Below are 16498 nucleotides of genomic sequence, written 5' to 3'. Positions count from 1 at the left end.
TGTAAAATGACAAGCTATGCAATATCCAGTATCAAATGGAAAAAATAAATAACTATCAAATTATAATTTGCATTGTGTGTGTGTGTGTGTGTGTGTGTGTGTGTACATGTGATTTATGCATTGTACGCCCCAATGGTTATAATGGTGTATTGGTCAGTTTTTTTCTGATATTTGCATGCTCTTTTGAATTTAATAAAAACCATTCACTTGCAGTTACAAGATTTTGGAGCACTTTTCAAAGCTGTTTTAATATTTTATTTTTATTGTCTTTTGAATATATATTGCGCAACACATATACAGGTCTAAAAAAAATAGCCAACCACCATAAGTTAAAAAAAATCTAGTATTGTTTACTTTTTTATTTGATTGGTGTTTAAATATGAATGACTATGTTCATCCAAAATCATATGTGGTGAGAAATAGTATAATCATTGACTGTTGTAATTCAGGAATAGTATTTTTGTACGCCTACATTTATGCTTATCTTTGGGGTTTTTTTCATGCACCGGCCCGGATAGCACAGTTGGTAGAGCGTTCGCAGTAGATCCAGGGTCAATACTGGGTCGAGTCGCATTAAGACCTTAAAAGAGGAAGTATTGACTTCCTCGCTTGGCATTCAGCATAGTGCAACGGCTGGTTGACCCGTATAATGAGTATAGTGGCTCGGGCGAGGCAGCTTATGTGTCTTCGGTAAGTCGTCTCAGTGAAGCAGCACTAGATAAAATTTTATTATTTATCTGATTGGTGTTTTACGCCGTACTCAAGAATATTTCACTTATACGACGGCAGCCAGCATTACGGTGGGTGGAAACCGGGCAGCGACCGGGGGAAACCAACGACCATCCGCAGCTTGCTGACAAACCTTCCCACGTACAGCCGGAGAAGAAGCCAGCATGAACTCACGGCGACCACTTTGGTGAGAGGCTCCTGGATCATCACGCTGCGCTAGCGCGCTAGCCAACTAAGCCGCGGAGGCCCCCACTATATAAAAGAGCGGTGGAAATCCGTCCTGCAAAAAGGAGACACATTGCACGTACAGACACACCAAGGATTCCTTCGTCGTCATATGACTGAAAAATTGTTAAGTTCTGGTTTTCTATACAGGCCCAATTCGATGCAGATGACACTAAGTGATCCGATAGAAGCGGCCTAGTTTGAAAATGTCAACTGGGCAGGAGCCTCCCACCAATGCGGTCGCTGGGAGTTCAAGTCCAGTTCATGCTGCCTTTCTCTCCGACAGTACGTGGGAAGGTCTGTCATCAAACTGCCGATGGTTTTCCCCCCGCGGGCTCTCTCCCGTTTCCTCCCACCATAATGCTGGCTACCGTCGTATAAGTGAAATGTTCTTGAGTACGGCGTGAATCACCAGTCCAGTAAATAAACAAATAACGTGAAACGAAACAATACACACCTAAATTACAAATTTACAAAGGATAATAATTAAGATATTCATCTCCTAAGTTGACGGAAACGGTTTTAATTGCTATATAAGACTACGTGTACTATTAATACATAAGCCTCAAAACATATACCCGGTGCATGTGTACTTCCAGCTCACTATTCACATGTAGGCCTATATAGTGGCCACTATATTTATGTAATAATGTGTATAGTAACCTTATAGCGCAAAATATATAGTGCATTATAGCTCAAATACAGGGGCATGTAAGGGAATGGAAATGGCACACGGAACTTACACATCATGTTGTGGAGACTGTGAGAGTATTTATTCTGATCATCTAATAAAAGTCTAGATGTACAACCGAATTTAAATCTGTATGTATACATGCAGGCCTATTCTGGTATAGCTTAATCTCTAGCGCTAACGGGTAATTGACTAACTCACCTACCTAAGGCACTCACAAATAAGGATATTTTGGACCCCAAAGAATGTCAAGATGTTAACTATCTGCAAGGCCCGTACACTTTTTTCAGCCACAAAACGTTACAGGAATAATATTGCTCTATGTATGATGAGAAAGATTGTGCATTGATACGTATCGGTACACTAAAAAAACAAATCTGTCAATTCTAACAGAAAGTCTGTTGTTTGAGTGATGCGGAAATGTATTCTACTATTGCAACAGATTATTCTGTTAGGTATAACACACATATTCTATTTACTCAACATATATCTTCTATTAGACTAACAGGATATTATATTGAATAAGACACATTATTATGTTATAATAACAGAAAACATTCTATCATCACTCAGACAACAGGCTGGCTGTTAAAATTAAGAGAATAATTTTTTGAGTGTAACTTGAGGAATCCAGTAATCATACAGCCGACTTATATGATTCAAAACCTGCGGATTGTCGTGGGTTTCCGCCCACCATAATGCTGACCGAATATTGAACATTTCATTGTAGTGAAATGAATCAAATAAATAAATATATATAAATTTCTGTTTTCGACTGGTAAAATATACCATTATAGAAACTGTAAGAAAAAAGAAATACCAAAAAATTTATATCGTGCATGGGACAATATATCAAGAACAGTAATAATATCTAGGCAAATACACTGTGGCATGAAATATTTTGGACACAGAAATTATATTCTTATAGAAACTGAACATGAACAAAACAAAACAAAATATGTACGAGAGTAAAAGCGTGGGGCAATATCAAGATGAAATGCATGGAAATCTCTTTTACCCGGACACTTGCAAAAATTACGCTCTGGGAGATGTTGATATTTTTGTTGGACTACGCAACAATACTGGTAGTGAGATCGCTAAAAGTGTTTAGTCGACTGTCGTTCGACGTAGTTAGAAACAGCAAAACAGTGTCACGAGCATATGTGGCAACACAATTTAATTTAAGAAGAAAATGTATTAATGTCTATATTTAAGGATCTCAGTAGTATACTGGGGCAAAAAAGTGTAAGGTTGTGGAGGAGGAGAGGGATTTCACTAGGTACGCTACGCTACACTACACTATAGGCTCTACTATGCTATACTATAGCATACGGAGGGCTGACTCAGTATACAGAGCGCGGACTCAACGACACGCCTCATAGTATAGTATAGTATGTAGTATAGTATAGTAGAGTATGCCTATTCACCCTCCTGCGCAATTCGGCACGTTTTTGCCCGAGTATACCACTGATCATCAAATATGCTAACGTGCTTACTTTCAGCGTCAGTTAGAAAATCTTCCAGCTCTCTTAAACAGATTGCAAATAGGGAAGTCGAAATCTTTTCACCCTGACATACACATTGATTACCGGTACATAAAAAATTGTCCAATTTTATAACGCGGGTCTTGGCAAATTAATAAATGTTTGGGTGCTTAAAAATAACCCTAATAAATTCCCATCGTAATACCATCTTTAAAACCTTTGTTTTGGGGGGGTATTTTGACTTATTTATTAAACTTAATTATACCTTGGAAGAAAATTTCATGCAGGTTCATCTGAAGTCTGTCTAATATTCAGACAATACATGGACAGACGAAGCAAAATGTCTCACCAACCTCTTATTTAGAACACTCGCGAATAACTTGCCATTTGCAACTAAATATAGATACACTGTATTTATCTCTTTAGTTAGCAGGACTTGCGTGTTCTTTACCCATTTCTATGTATGCTTGGGGATTTCCGTCATATGACGACAAAGAGTCATTATATGTGTGTGTGTGTGCTGTAATACACTCTGTGCCTTCTTGTGACAGGGTAAGCCAGTTTCGTCAAAGTGCTGCCGCCACTGAAGCATCATGCCGAAGACACCAGGCATACATGTAACACTACACCCAGTCACTGTTCTACTGGCACCGGGCCAACCAGTCCGGTATACTTGCTCTAATCTCTCAGTGCTGAGATCACCCTATATATATTTATTTACATCACGTATAGCTTCCCGTAAAATCTTAAAACTGTCCTTTTAAGATTTATAAGTTTCACCCTAAAATCAATAATCATTGCATTTTGTACACTAAAACATGTCAAGGCCCGCGGAAAATCCATCACGATTGGCAAGTCGCTGGCAGACCTTCCCACATACGACCGGATAGGATGCCAGCCTCAGAAAAGTGCAAAGAAATGTGCAAAAATTACAATCTTAGGTTTGTCATTAACATACCCACCAATTTTCATCTGAAGCGATACTCGTTTTTGCTTATAGCAGCTTATGCTGGCTTCCTCCCCTGTAAGTGGAAAGGCCAGTCAGCAACCTCGATCGTGGGTTTTCTCCGGGCCTCCCACTGTTATGCTGTGTATGGAATATTCTTGAGTGCGGCGGAAAACACCTGTCAAATAAATAAATAATTAAAGTAAATCATTAATGTGATATTATTCTCAAACATATACACTCAAAAATCAGTCTGTTCATTTTAACAGAAAATCTGTTGTCTGAGTGATGCTAGAGTGTACTCTGTTATTATATGTTGAGTTAATAGAATATGTGTTATATTTAACAGAATAGTCTAATGCAATTGCAAACTACATTCTGACATCACTCAGACAACCGACTTTCTTTTAAAATTAACAAATTATTTTAGCACTGCACTTTTTGCCATTGTAGAACACATCGGAGCTTATGGAGATCAAGTTAACTTCATATGAAATTTTATACTTTATAACGCAACCGGATCAACGTACTAAGATCAAAGGGACGCCTGTATGTGGACACACACTCCCATTACAACTTCCGGTTTTCGGTAGAGATTTTCTTTGCCGAGGTTTGAGGAGGCACGAAACAAGGTTCAACGATATCGGGGTAATGCACAATAAGCACCAAGACGAAGATGTTCAAGTCTATCCCATCCATCCTCCTACAAAGAAATTGTAACAACAAAAAAACAAAAAATTCATGCAGCCGTTCTCTTTACCCCTCCGCAGAGGTCATGAATTATAGACCACTCAACGTCAAGCTGAGCAGTTGACCTAGGTATGCCAAAAGTGTGTCTGGATTTTTAGTGTGGTACATGTAGGAATGCCACGGTTGTACAACAAGAAATGTGATCTATGAAATATTTGAAATAGCACCTTTCTGGTCTGGTATTGGTCAGACAGGTAAACGTACCTTGGGGTTTAACGTCGTGATTTTTCAGTCATGTGGTGCGACGAGGAGGCACGAGGTGAAAAATTTCTGTGTTGGGTGTAATATCACGGTGCGATGTAATGAAACCAGTCTCCAACCTTCGTAATAAAACTTTATGCATAATGTATTAGCAAGGATTATAACAGATGTATGCATTATTCTATGTTTGTTCAAGTTCTTGAGAGAATCTGTCACTTAAAGTTACTCCTATAAAAAAAAAACCGAGATCTTCAGTGAGTTGATTTCGAACGATGAAACTTCCAAGGCATAAGCAGTCGCTGTCAACATATGACTTTCGTCATATCACCGACAGTCTCTTTGTTACAGGACAATCACATGATTAACACAGTTACCTCCGATGTTTATTGCAAGGAAATGCAGTGAGAATACTTTTTTCTAATTTATAATATTAAACTCCATAGGCTTAATTTCGACACCAAGAACCCATTGTCTCGCGTGACGTCATAATTATTCAAAAGCATGTTATATGTTGTATAATGGGCTTAGAGAGTAATTTGTTTTACAATGGCTGCACCAACAAGCCGCCAGAACAAACTCCACGCAATAACACAGCCTACACTATACTGCCTCTGCAGATATACTACAAGGTTTTAAATTGCTAACACAGCTAAATCCACACCGCCATAAGGATCATACAATACAAGAGATAAAATGAAATTGATTTATTAAGTTTATATCATACTAAAAGGTGTAAATGATTTCAAACATAGCAGTGGTTTAACAGGGTTTACAGTTAAGTCGATAGCAGTTTAGGTAACTGTTGTCGCCCTCCGTTAAAACTTGTTGAACTCCGCCCAACATCCAGCATGCCACTGTTTTCTTAAATAATCATGAGGTCACCCGAGGCAATGGTTTCTTGTCATCGAAGCCGAGCTTATGAATTAGAAAAAGTGTTCTAGCTTCATTTTCCTTGCAATAATGTAGACTTCCAATATATCCATGCGTAGAGCGTGTGTTGTTACGTGTCACCGACTAAAGACAATTTTGGTAGCGAGTATGACTGATTTCAAAGAAAGCTGAATATAAGGCGACTCTCTAAAAGGAATAGAGTGTAGTCTAACTGAGCTTTATGTTGAATTAATGGAATAAGTGTGTTATATTTAACAGAATAATCTGTTACAATAGAATATATTCTAGCATCACTCAGAAAACAGACTCTCTGTTAAAATTAACAGATTAATTTTTTGAGTGTACCGTGTGTTGTTGAGGTTTGACAGGTTCTTGTGAAGATACGGTGTCTTCAACGTGTAACCTTAACTGCCTTTATATTTATTCATTTATTTGATTGGTGTCTTGCGCAGTACTCAAGAATGTTTCATTTATAGGACGGCGCCCAGCATTATGGTGGGAGAAAACCGGGTAGAGCCCGGAGAAACCCTCGACCGTGTACAGGTTGCCAGAAGACGTTCTCACGTACGGCGACTGCCCTTTTAGGTTGATCTATAAAGTTGCTCTTTCTTCTATTTTACCTCCGTGCTCTAATGTAACGGGTTCGGGCGAATATCAATCTAATCAACCAGGCAACAAATTTGATTGCTTTTGTCACAAGGTCACGATGTAATTCTATTCCTAATCCAGCAACTGCTATTGTATAAGCGTATAGTGTTGCCATTTCTAATTGATACGGTGGAGGTATTTCTAATCCAGCACCTGCTATTGTGTAAGCGTATAGTATTGCCATTTCTAATTGATACGGTGGAGGTCACGCAGGTCACAGTGATGTAAAATCCACATTGAGGACTGGTTTGGCCGAACATGGCATGATACTGTGACCAATTCATCTAAAACAACTTATTATAAATTAATTAAGCAAACCATACAGCTGGAAAACCGTCTTGTTGACTCGCCATTGAAACAGAGACCTGTACTTTAAAATTTAGAACGAGTAATCACTATCTTCCATTGAAGCTGCTCGTTGGACGTTTATACCTAGACAAAACAGAATATGCACACAGTGTGATAAGAATGAAATTGCTGACGAATTTACAGAGCCGTAAAAGGAACATGGCTGTTTTCTTTTCTTTAAATGTGTATATATATATGTGTGTGTGTGTGTGTGTGTGTGTGTGTGTGCGTGTGTTTTGTTGTTGTTGTTGTTTTTTATTTCCACTTTTGCAGTCGGAGTTTCTCTTTTTTTTAAGCAGATTCCGTACGAATTACATTATATCCTCTCTTGTCCGTCATTCAGCCGGATGAAGGAACCATGTTACCTACATATCACCTACAGCATCCCACTGTTGAAAAATATGTTTGTCTCTTTGTTTGTCGATACAAGACCAGGTTTATAAAACTATGCAATCTGATAAAAATTATTATAGGCAGAGTGCCGCGTCAATAGTGCATATGGTATGTTACGGTACATGTAACGCTTGTATTTGACGTTTACGTCGGATGACGTGTCGCCATCTGTACATATGCAATACATCGTATATCTCATAGCCACAGGTGCGACCTGAGTGAATACATTGAATTGATTTAACTGAAATGCTGTTTGTGTAACTCAGATTTGGTCACGACCGGATATACCATAGCTGTTTCTGCCGGTGATTTGAGAATCAAGAAGGCTGCACGTTATCCGCAAGGTCTACATGAATGTGGTGAAATATTTGACCAGTGGAGTCATACTTCTTACTGATTTTCTTAACTTTTTTTATTCATTTTTCCATAGCAAAGTCAGATTTACTATCTTCCAAAAACCTGAATGAAAGAGTCTGTTATCATGCTTACACCCATGCAGGACGACGACGAGCAAGACCGCTAGAACACGACGCTTGTGTCCATGAACATTGCCCTGACTGAGCGCCAAACTAAACGAAACGTCTGCCCTGTGAACACGGAACAGAAGAGAGTTTGGCCCACAGCACACACGATGTGCTGTAGAAGCGGTCAGAAGGGATTTTAAGAGAACAACGACCAGTTACAGTCACGAGCCACAGTAAGTACCGCATTTTTCAGAATTGATTTTGTAGACTCCTTAGAAAGTATTTACACTATTTCACCTAACCGTGAGGAAAAAACATACATATGAAGTAAGTATCAGTAGATATCCAACATTTGAACTGTGTATAATACCCCTTTGAGATTCTGCCTTCGTTGTATACCATGTAGTCGAATGTTTGAATTATCAGGTGGATTTGTTGGAAAATATGGACACTGTGGCGGCCAGTGACGTAACCCCCACTTTTCTCTCGCCGGAAAAGATATATATTAATGTTTTTCAAATATTACTTGCGTGAAGTAGATTTATTTACTTATTTGATCGGCTTTTTACGCCTTACCCAAGAATATTTCACTTATACAACGGTGGCCAGCATTATAGTGAGAGGAAACCGTCGTGCGGAGCCCGGTTGGAAACATACGACCATCCACAAATTGCTTGCACACCTTCACACGTACCACCAGAGAGGAAGATAGTATGAGCTGAAACAGACGTCGAAACAGACATTCGTATACCACCTTTCAACCAGTTCCAAACGTTCCAGGTCAATAATCGCAAAGACAATTCCAAAAACGAAAAAACAACACAAACCACCAAAGAAATAAGAAAGTATATAAAGTACAAAAATAGGACGGAATCACGCAAAGAGAAGCAGTAAACAGATTTCAGTGATGTTCTAGGAGACTGAGTGAAATCAGTATTTAAATTGTCCATATTCTTGCAATGAAAATGAAGCTAGAAGACTCTTTCTAATTCAAAATGTTAAAGTCCTTAAGCTCTGTTTGGATGGCAAGAACTCGTTGCCTCGGATGACGTCATAATTATTCAAAAACCAGTGGCATGATGAATATTGGGCGGAGCTTAACATGTTTTGACGCAGGTCGACGACAGTTGCCTAAACTGCAATCAGTTTTACTGTAAACCCGGTTTCTAACACTGTCGTATTTGAAATTATTTACACGTATTAGTATAATATAACCTTAATAAATGAATTTTATTTTATTTCTTGTAGTATATGACCTTACGGCGGTATCGATTTAGAAATGGATGTTAGCAAATTGAAGCCATGTAGTACTACTCGTAGAGACAGTAGTGATGTCTGGTTTATTGCGTGGATTTTTGTTATAACCGCTTGTTGGTGCAGTGACTGTCAAACAAATTGCTCACCACACCCATTGTCCAGCGTGCAACTGGATTTTAAATAATTATGACGTCATCCGAGGTAATGAGTTATTGGCCTCGAAACTAAGCTTATGGAGTTTAACATTATCAATTAGAAAAAACTCTCTCACTGTATTTTCTTTGTAATAATATGGACGTTCAACACGTCAGTGTTAGGGCTTGGGTTATTACGTGTCACTGACAAAGGACAATTTTGGTTTCGAATATTTACAGGCAGCTGAATATAGGTGACTGGTTAAAGGAAACCTGTGCGCGTGTGTTTTTGCGGTCGCTATCACAAGAATGACACAAAAACAAATGGATATTATGAGAGTGATAAGTAACAAATTCGATCCTTTGCTCCATGGTGTACAAATCTCTTTTGAAAGAATTGTTAAAAATTACGAACTGTCGTTTATAGCAGATCACCAAGTTTGACCGATCCGAATTAGCCTTTGGGCTACGCGCAACGCTCTAAACTCTTGATGGCATTACTAATTATGCAAAATTTCGAATGTTTAGTCGATTAGGAATACTAAATGGAAGACGCTCCTGCAGGCACTCGTGATAACGACCGAGAAACAAAGCTCATTCGCGAAAAGGAAAATTAACCAAGACAATCGGATAGGTTTTCTAGCTTTTCCTTTTTCGGACATAGCAGTAGTTAACCAAATTTGTATTACATGAATGGTAAATTAAAAAAAAAAACAAACACTTATTTTTACCTATATTTAAGGACTGGTTTAGAGAATTGTCATTCACCAATCCACGTGTTTATTTAGTCGTTTATTATAATTTTTTTCTCTTATTTGACATTTTTTAATTTTTTACAGTTGAGAGCTACACGAAGTCTGAGGTTATACACTGAATATAAAGTCACAGGCAGTTGCCATTTGTATTCGGTCAGATGGATTTTAAGGTAAGTACATGCATCTCTGAAAGCTATCCTAGAGGAAACAAAGTATGGCATCGATGTAAATACCAGTCAATGAAGCCATCCACTTGCAAAGTAAGGAAATGTACAGCATCCCATATAGCCATCACATGTGCTCAGCAGGGTTTGGGGTAAAAACAATCGACATTTCAGTTTGATAACGAATCGCGTGAGTAAGGAAGAAGTTGTTCAGCTTGATAAAGTCGCCTCATCAGTACCCTTTGTGGCCACCCCTTGCTTCAATACATGCAAAAATTCTCCGAGGCATAGAGAAAGTCAGTCGTCTGATGAGGTCACGTGGGATACTATGCCATTCTTCGTCAAGAGCCTGTGCCAGTTCTTACCGGTTAGCTTGAAGTTGTGCTCGTTGTCTTACGCGGCAATCCAGGGCGTCCCAGAGGTGCTATTTGGGAGACGTTGACGTCGTTGGCGTCAAGAAAGTTCTGCACGGCTCGAGCCGTATGGACTGTATGGATGTTGTCATGCTGGTAAAGGACACCACGTGGATGCTGGCGAAGGAAGGGCAGAACAATCGGATCTAAGATGCCATCCACGTAATGCCTCCCAAATACCCCCCCCCCCCCCCCACCCATTCCTCTACGCATACCTTTATATAATGCGGCATTTAGACGTAGCGCATGTTAAAGCCATCCGCCACGATATTTCCTTTCCAACACACTGTGTCTATGGCCACACATCGAGCGCGCAGAAATGCATTGTATACATTTACCACAGGCGCGTCGAGTCGTGTACAATCGTAACTGTCTGGCGTCGCCTTCATGCCCAACAGGAGTGTTGAGGAAGTTCTGCAGACAGCAAAAACATGCGTATGACGTCAGTATGATTTGTATTCTTCTGTCACTCCTGTTTTCTCCATGTGCGGTTCTTAGGGCTGGTCACACTACAGAGCCAATCAGAGAACAGAGGCGAAATGTGTATGTTGATGTTGTATCCAGATATTTGTGCCTGTTCCTTTGCAGGACTCTCCACTGGACTCCAATTAATTCGGGAAAGTACGTAGTTTTGCGGGATTAAATTTAGAGATTTCACAAATTACATGTATACACTTGCTATTTTTGTCCTTTGTAGGCGACAAACCTTTCTTGCACGGACTGCGACCTGACAGACGAAGAAGATGCAAACGAGAGAATCTGGCTTCTAAATCAGACCAGACGTGACGTCATATCAACCAACCTGAAGCCAGATCTACTCCAACAACCTCTTACATTGGTCCCTATCGTTTTCTGCTGTGTTCGTCTGACACTGTTCTGTGTTTCATGTATCTTTAATTACTGCCTCATACACGGCGTATCTGTTATTAAATACAGCACTTTAAGAGCTAAATTTCTGATACTCTCTATGGGCATCGCTAACATTGTGTTGCCGCTTTCCATGAGCATAAATGCTAGGGTTATAGGAGAGCTTTTTTGGAAAGGGGACACAACTGTTGAACGGTGTTTCTCTTCTGTATTTTTTGGACTGCAAACTCTCTCATTATTTTCTCAGGCCATTTGTAACCTTGGGCTGGCATGTGATCGACTGTACGCTGTGGTCCAGCCAATAAAATATCGTATTATTGGCTATAGTAAGAGTATCCGGCTTCTAATGGTTATGTCCCCTGGATTGGTGGCGCTCTTGATTTACATGGTGGCTACCGTACCGTCATTGCTGAAGACTGTTGTTGTCTCACCCGGTTACAGTCACGTATGTTTTACCATATTTGAATCGCAGAGACCGCTACATCTATACAATATCACTGGTTGTGTCTTGTTGGTATGCAACGTTTCGTCGTTTGTCATTTACATTTGCATATTTGTTACACTGCGTTATACGAGTGAAAAAATTAACAGCACTTTTGATAGGGCGGTAAGAAGAACTGACATAACTTTGTCGGTGACCTATCTAATGACTAACGTTACAACAGTTGTACTTTACACTCCAGCGCCGGTTTACAACATTATAGCTAAGGAATTACTAGGCCAGACGTTTTTCACTAAAAGACAGTCGTCCGTAGTCATTAAAGCCTTACCAACGTTGTATCTATTGAATTGTTTACAAGTGCCTCTCATTCTGGTCTTTCGAATTCCATCACTTCGCAAAAGTATTCCCTTTGATTTGGCCCTTTGTTATAAGAATACAGGCCGGTGAAAACTCCTTAGCACCTACTCCAAAAATATATTATATTTAGAATTCCCTTGGAGATCTTTAATTTAGTACATAATTAATCTTAATTTAATACAAATACATGTATGTAATCGATCTTATCATACACAAGAGATATAAAATTACGCACAGTCATCTTGCAAGTCAATATACTGTATTCGTATTTATTGGTCTGTGCATTTCGATTTGAGGGTGGCCACATTGGCCTAACTTGAGCAAAAATATACATCGATGCTAGTATATCAGCTTGGCGAGGTGCACTGTCATCGAAAATATTGTCTTTCTCGTCTGTAAGCCTTGTCTTCCAGTAATGCGGTGGTCTTGTGATTCCTCTGGGTTCTGTCCGGTTTTCTCCCACCATAATGCTGGCGGCCGTTGTAAATGTGAAATATCCTTGAGTATGACGTAAAACACCAATGTGATAAATACGTAAATCTAGTAATGTAGCATACATATACTCATTTATTTTTTTTTTGTGGGAAAAATATGTGGGTCAGATGCTGGAAAGCTTGTCAGTGTTGAGTCTCAGTTAAAGGTCGATGGTATATCCTGGACATTCCTGACATCGTCGCACATGTCATCTGGTTCATAGCTGGAAGCTCGTTCCCGTACCCTTTCAGATTCAGGCTGGGAGTCGATACAACTACACTCCACGTCAGGCAGAAACACTGTGGAAACCCGCTCCCTAATCATATTTTCTCCACATGGTTGCTGTGGCTCACTAGATTTGTCATTTGCACAAATCAACTTCCGTCCACGTTACATGATTCACGAAAAGCAAAAGCGACAAGGTACCAGTCTTCTTTCACACTGAATTTGGCCATTCATGAATTGTGAAGGCGAAAAAAGGTGGCAAGTGACCTGTTCAGGTGAGGGAGCGGGAGGGATTTCGTCCAGGATTGATGTAGGATAATATAATTGGGAAGCAGGGTCGCCCAACTGTAGCGACGCAAGGACTAAATTCAAACATGCAGGGACGAACTTTCAGCTTTGAGCCGGATAGCATCTGCGACGATGGCACGTACAGTGTACTTAGTTCAACAACTGTCGGCAGTTGCGGCTAGGTGGCTTCAAGTTTTAATGACTGTTGTCAATAGTTGTACAATTGTAATTGATGTGAAATATTAGCTTTTAAAATAAATTCGTTGAAAAATTTAACTAGTGATTTTTGTTTTCTTCATACATTCCTGTTTGAGCTATCTTCGTATTCATGTTTCATGGAGGGGAAATAATTAGTATTTTTATGTTTAGTTCTTGTCAGTATTATGTTTGTTTTTCACTGATTTACGTCGTACATTTGCGATGTTCAAGACGGTTTTAATGGTGGCCGAACGGTACAGACACCGGAAAACTGCAAACTCTAGTTCGCGTGTTGAACCAGTAAAACCTCAGGCTCGAATCTAGCTGCTGCAAGTAATCAGGTTATGAAGTAATCAAAAACGACGTGTCCATCTGTCCCCCCCCCCACCCCACTCCCACCCCGTCATCCCAGAAGTGAAATAATTTCCTAAAAATTGAGGCCTCGTGATCAAATAGTGGGCACCGACTGTCAATAGTGCTATGCGTACCATAAAGACCACGACAAGAATCAGTCATTTCTAAAAAGAAAAGAAAACGCTCAGATCAGTTATACTGGAAATGGCAGCCCGATGCCTGTACACCGGATGGCAACAACTAACCACATTAAATAGCCAAATATTATCTTGAAATATCTCTAAAATTATCTCGAAATAGCCAAATTGTCAGATCTGTGATCGGTTAATCAATGGGAACCACAATTCAGGGATATCTTATCAATCCAGCAAAAGTGGAAAGTAAAGAAAATGCGGGGAGTATTGAATGTTGTATAATTACCTCCAGACACTGGGTACTCCGCGCCAGCTAGCATGGGCATGGTGACCCTCAAGGTGACATATTTGTTACTGTTACTCGCTTGCATAAAACCGTCAAAAACATGAATTAGATCAATGAACGAACTAAAAGAGTCAGGTGCTATGGCAGTAAACACCGTTTGAGATGAACACGTTTAAATTTGATTGTTCAACTCCAATCAAAGAAATAATACCAGGAAAGTAATGATCTAACACATACATTGCAAGACTATTATAAAGTAGAAACGTGTATCACAACAGTATCTGAGAAAGAGACAGAGCTCAAATGCAGGTGGAAAAGCTTCCATGACTGTTTGTACATTTTATATAGTGAAACAGTTTTAGATGCATGAGATAGATGGGTTGGAACAAATCGTAAAAATTTAGAATATTTATAAAGTACTAGATACGTTATTCAGTTATGAAAAGTATTGTCCTCCAATTTATGGAATTAAAAAAATATTACACTTATCAACTGCCTAAAATAAGCTTTATAAAGACATAAAACCAAGGAATACTGTCTTGCAAAATACCGTGAAGGCTTTTGAGTCCGCAACAGACCTTTGCAAACTGTCAATCAAGAACGTACAATTGACCAATCATAAACAATATTGTTGCAAATAGGTCAACCGGATGTCTCATACATTGGTTACAAATCTCTCTGTGACGTCAATTGCTTTCACCGGGAATGGAATGGAAAGTAACGTTGTCACGAGAAGTGGTGATGATACGTCGGATGAGTTGGATCCATCAGTTCACGGTTTACACCTAGTTATACTTTTTTCGAATATGTAATGTCTGTCGCTAGCAGTATAGAAGCCCATCTTGCTTGGATGTGGTCGGCGTTCAGGTCAAATTATACCACACATGTTCAAGGGGGAAAAAAGCCTAAAAATGAAGTAAGCATTAGAAGAAAAAATCACTGAAACATCTATGTGACAGTACACTGTAAAAAACAGTCCTGTTACTTTACAGCATAAACTGTTGGCAATTTTGTGACCATGTTTCTTGACTGTATATTGCTCGTCTATTCACTGTATATGTACTGAGATATCTACTGCAAAATTACCAGTAAAACCTAGTGAAAATTAATGGAAGAAGTCACGGCACATTTGAAAACAAAAATACATTTGTTACCGATGCGGAATTACGGTATGCTTGTCTGCAACACAACGGTGCTCTATTGTAAATGTATATCATATATATCATGCAAAGTTACATTAAATGCCATTGAAAAACTACAACGCCTCTATGTGAAAAGTAACACTTTATGACCGTCGAATTCCAAGCTAGTGTGCAGTAGTCCCACACCAATTATGACAGCTTAAATAAAGCAACCACATGTGTAACATTACCTCCCTGACTGTTTAACTACAGTGTCCCTAGCTGTAAATTTATACTACTGTAATTTCACAGTATTCCATAAATAAAACTACATTGTAAGACCTGGAACTGCTGTAAATCTGCCTATTATAAATGTAGGTTGACAGCATGGCAATCTGTATATTTACAAACAATACACTCAACTTCTCCGCACATTCAAGAACAAATGACAGTATTTGTGGGAGGAAACTGTGCACAGTTCGGAGGAAATTCACGTACCTTAATAAATTTGCAGACTTTCCCTCACCTTGCATTAATAAGCCGGATACAGACCTAAGGACAACCAGATTTGAACTATTCACCTCAGGGGACAGAGGCTACAACATCATCAAGGCTCCCACACATATCACTAGAAAGTTTCACAACAAAACGAAAAAAGATGATTTATTACAACAAAATGTCATTTGTTTGTGAACTAAGGACATATAAAGTTAAAGTTTCTTTGTCACTAGTGAACTTTTCAAAGAAACTTATACCAAAAATAAGTATTGGGTAAAAGTGCACTGTATCTTTATGGTAGTACATGTCATTATAAGTTGTCACAACAGAGTATCCCTGCGGGGTCTCCGGGGTGAAAAGAACAGGACTTCAGCCCTGTAGGTAAGCTCGTCGAAGAAGACGACTAACCTAGAGCTCTCTCGTGTGGGCCCAGTGAATATAATAGACTCACATCTTCTTGGTGGCATGACAGGCAACCAGGAAGCGGCCGTGGGTCGCGACCCGTGAAAGGGGAAAAACGAGATTTTGGTGGTAGAGGGCGTGTTGGTCTTACGAGATCCTCATACCCAACACGTCACTTTGGCCGTTTCTTCTCTTCAGACGAACGGTCGGAGGGCCCACTTCGATCAATCGGCTGGTCACGTCGGTCCAGATGTCCGAGAATCAATTCTGCTATATCTAACCGTCATTTGTAAGTACTTGTTTATATATCAGAATATATTAATAAGATTCTCATGATATCAGGGCGGTGTCTTTAAGGT

This window comes from Liolophura sinensis, chromosome 12, assembly GCF_032854445.1.
Source record: "Liolophura sinensis isolate JHLJ2023 chromosome 12, CUHK_Ljap_v2, whole genome shotgun sequence".
Classification (NCBI taxonomy): domain Eukaryota; kingdom Metazoa; phylum Mollusca; class Polyplacophora; order Chitonida; family Chitonidae; genus Liolophura; species Liolophura sinensis.
This window is presented reverse-complemented; position numbering follows the sequence as displayed.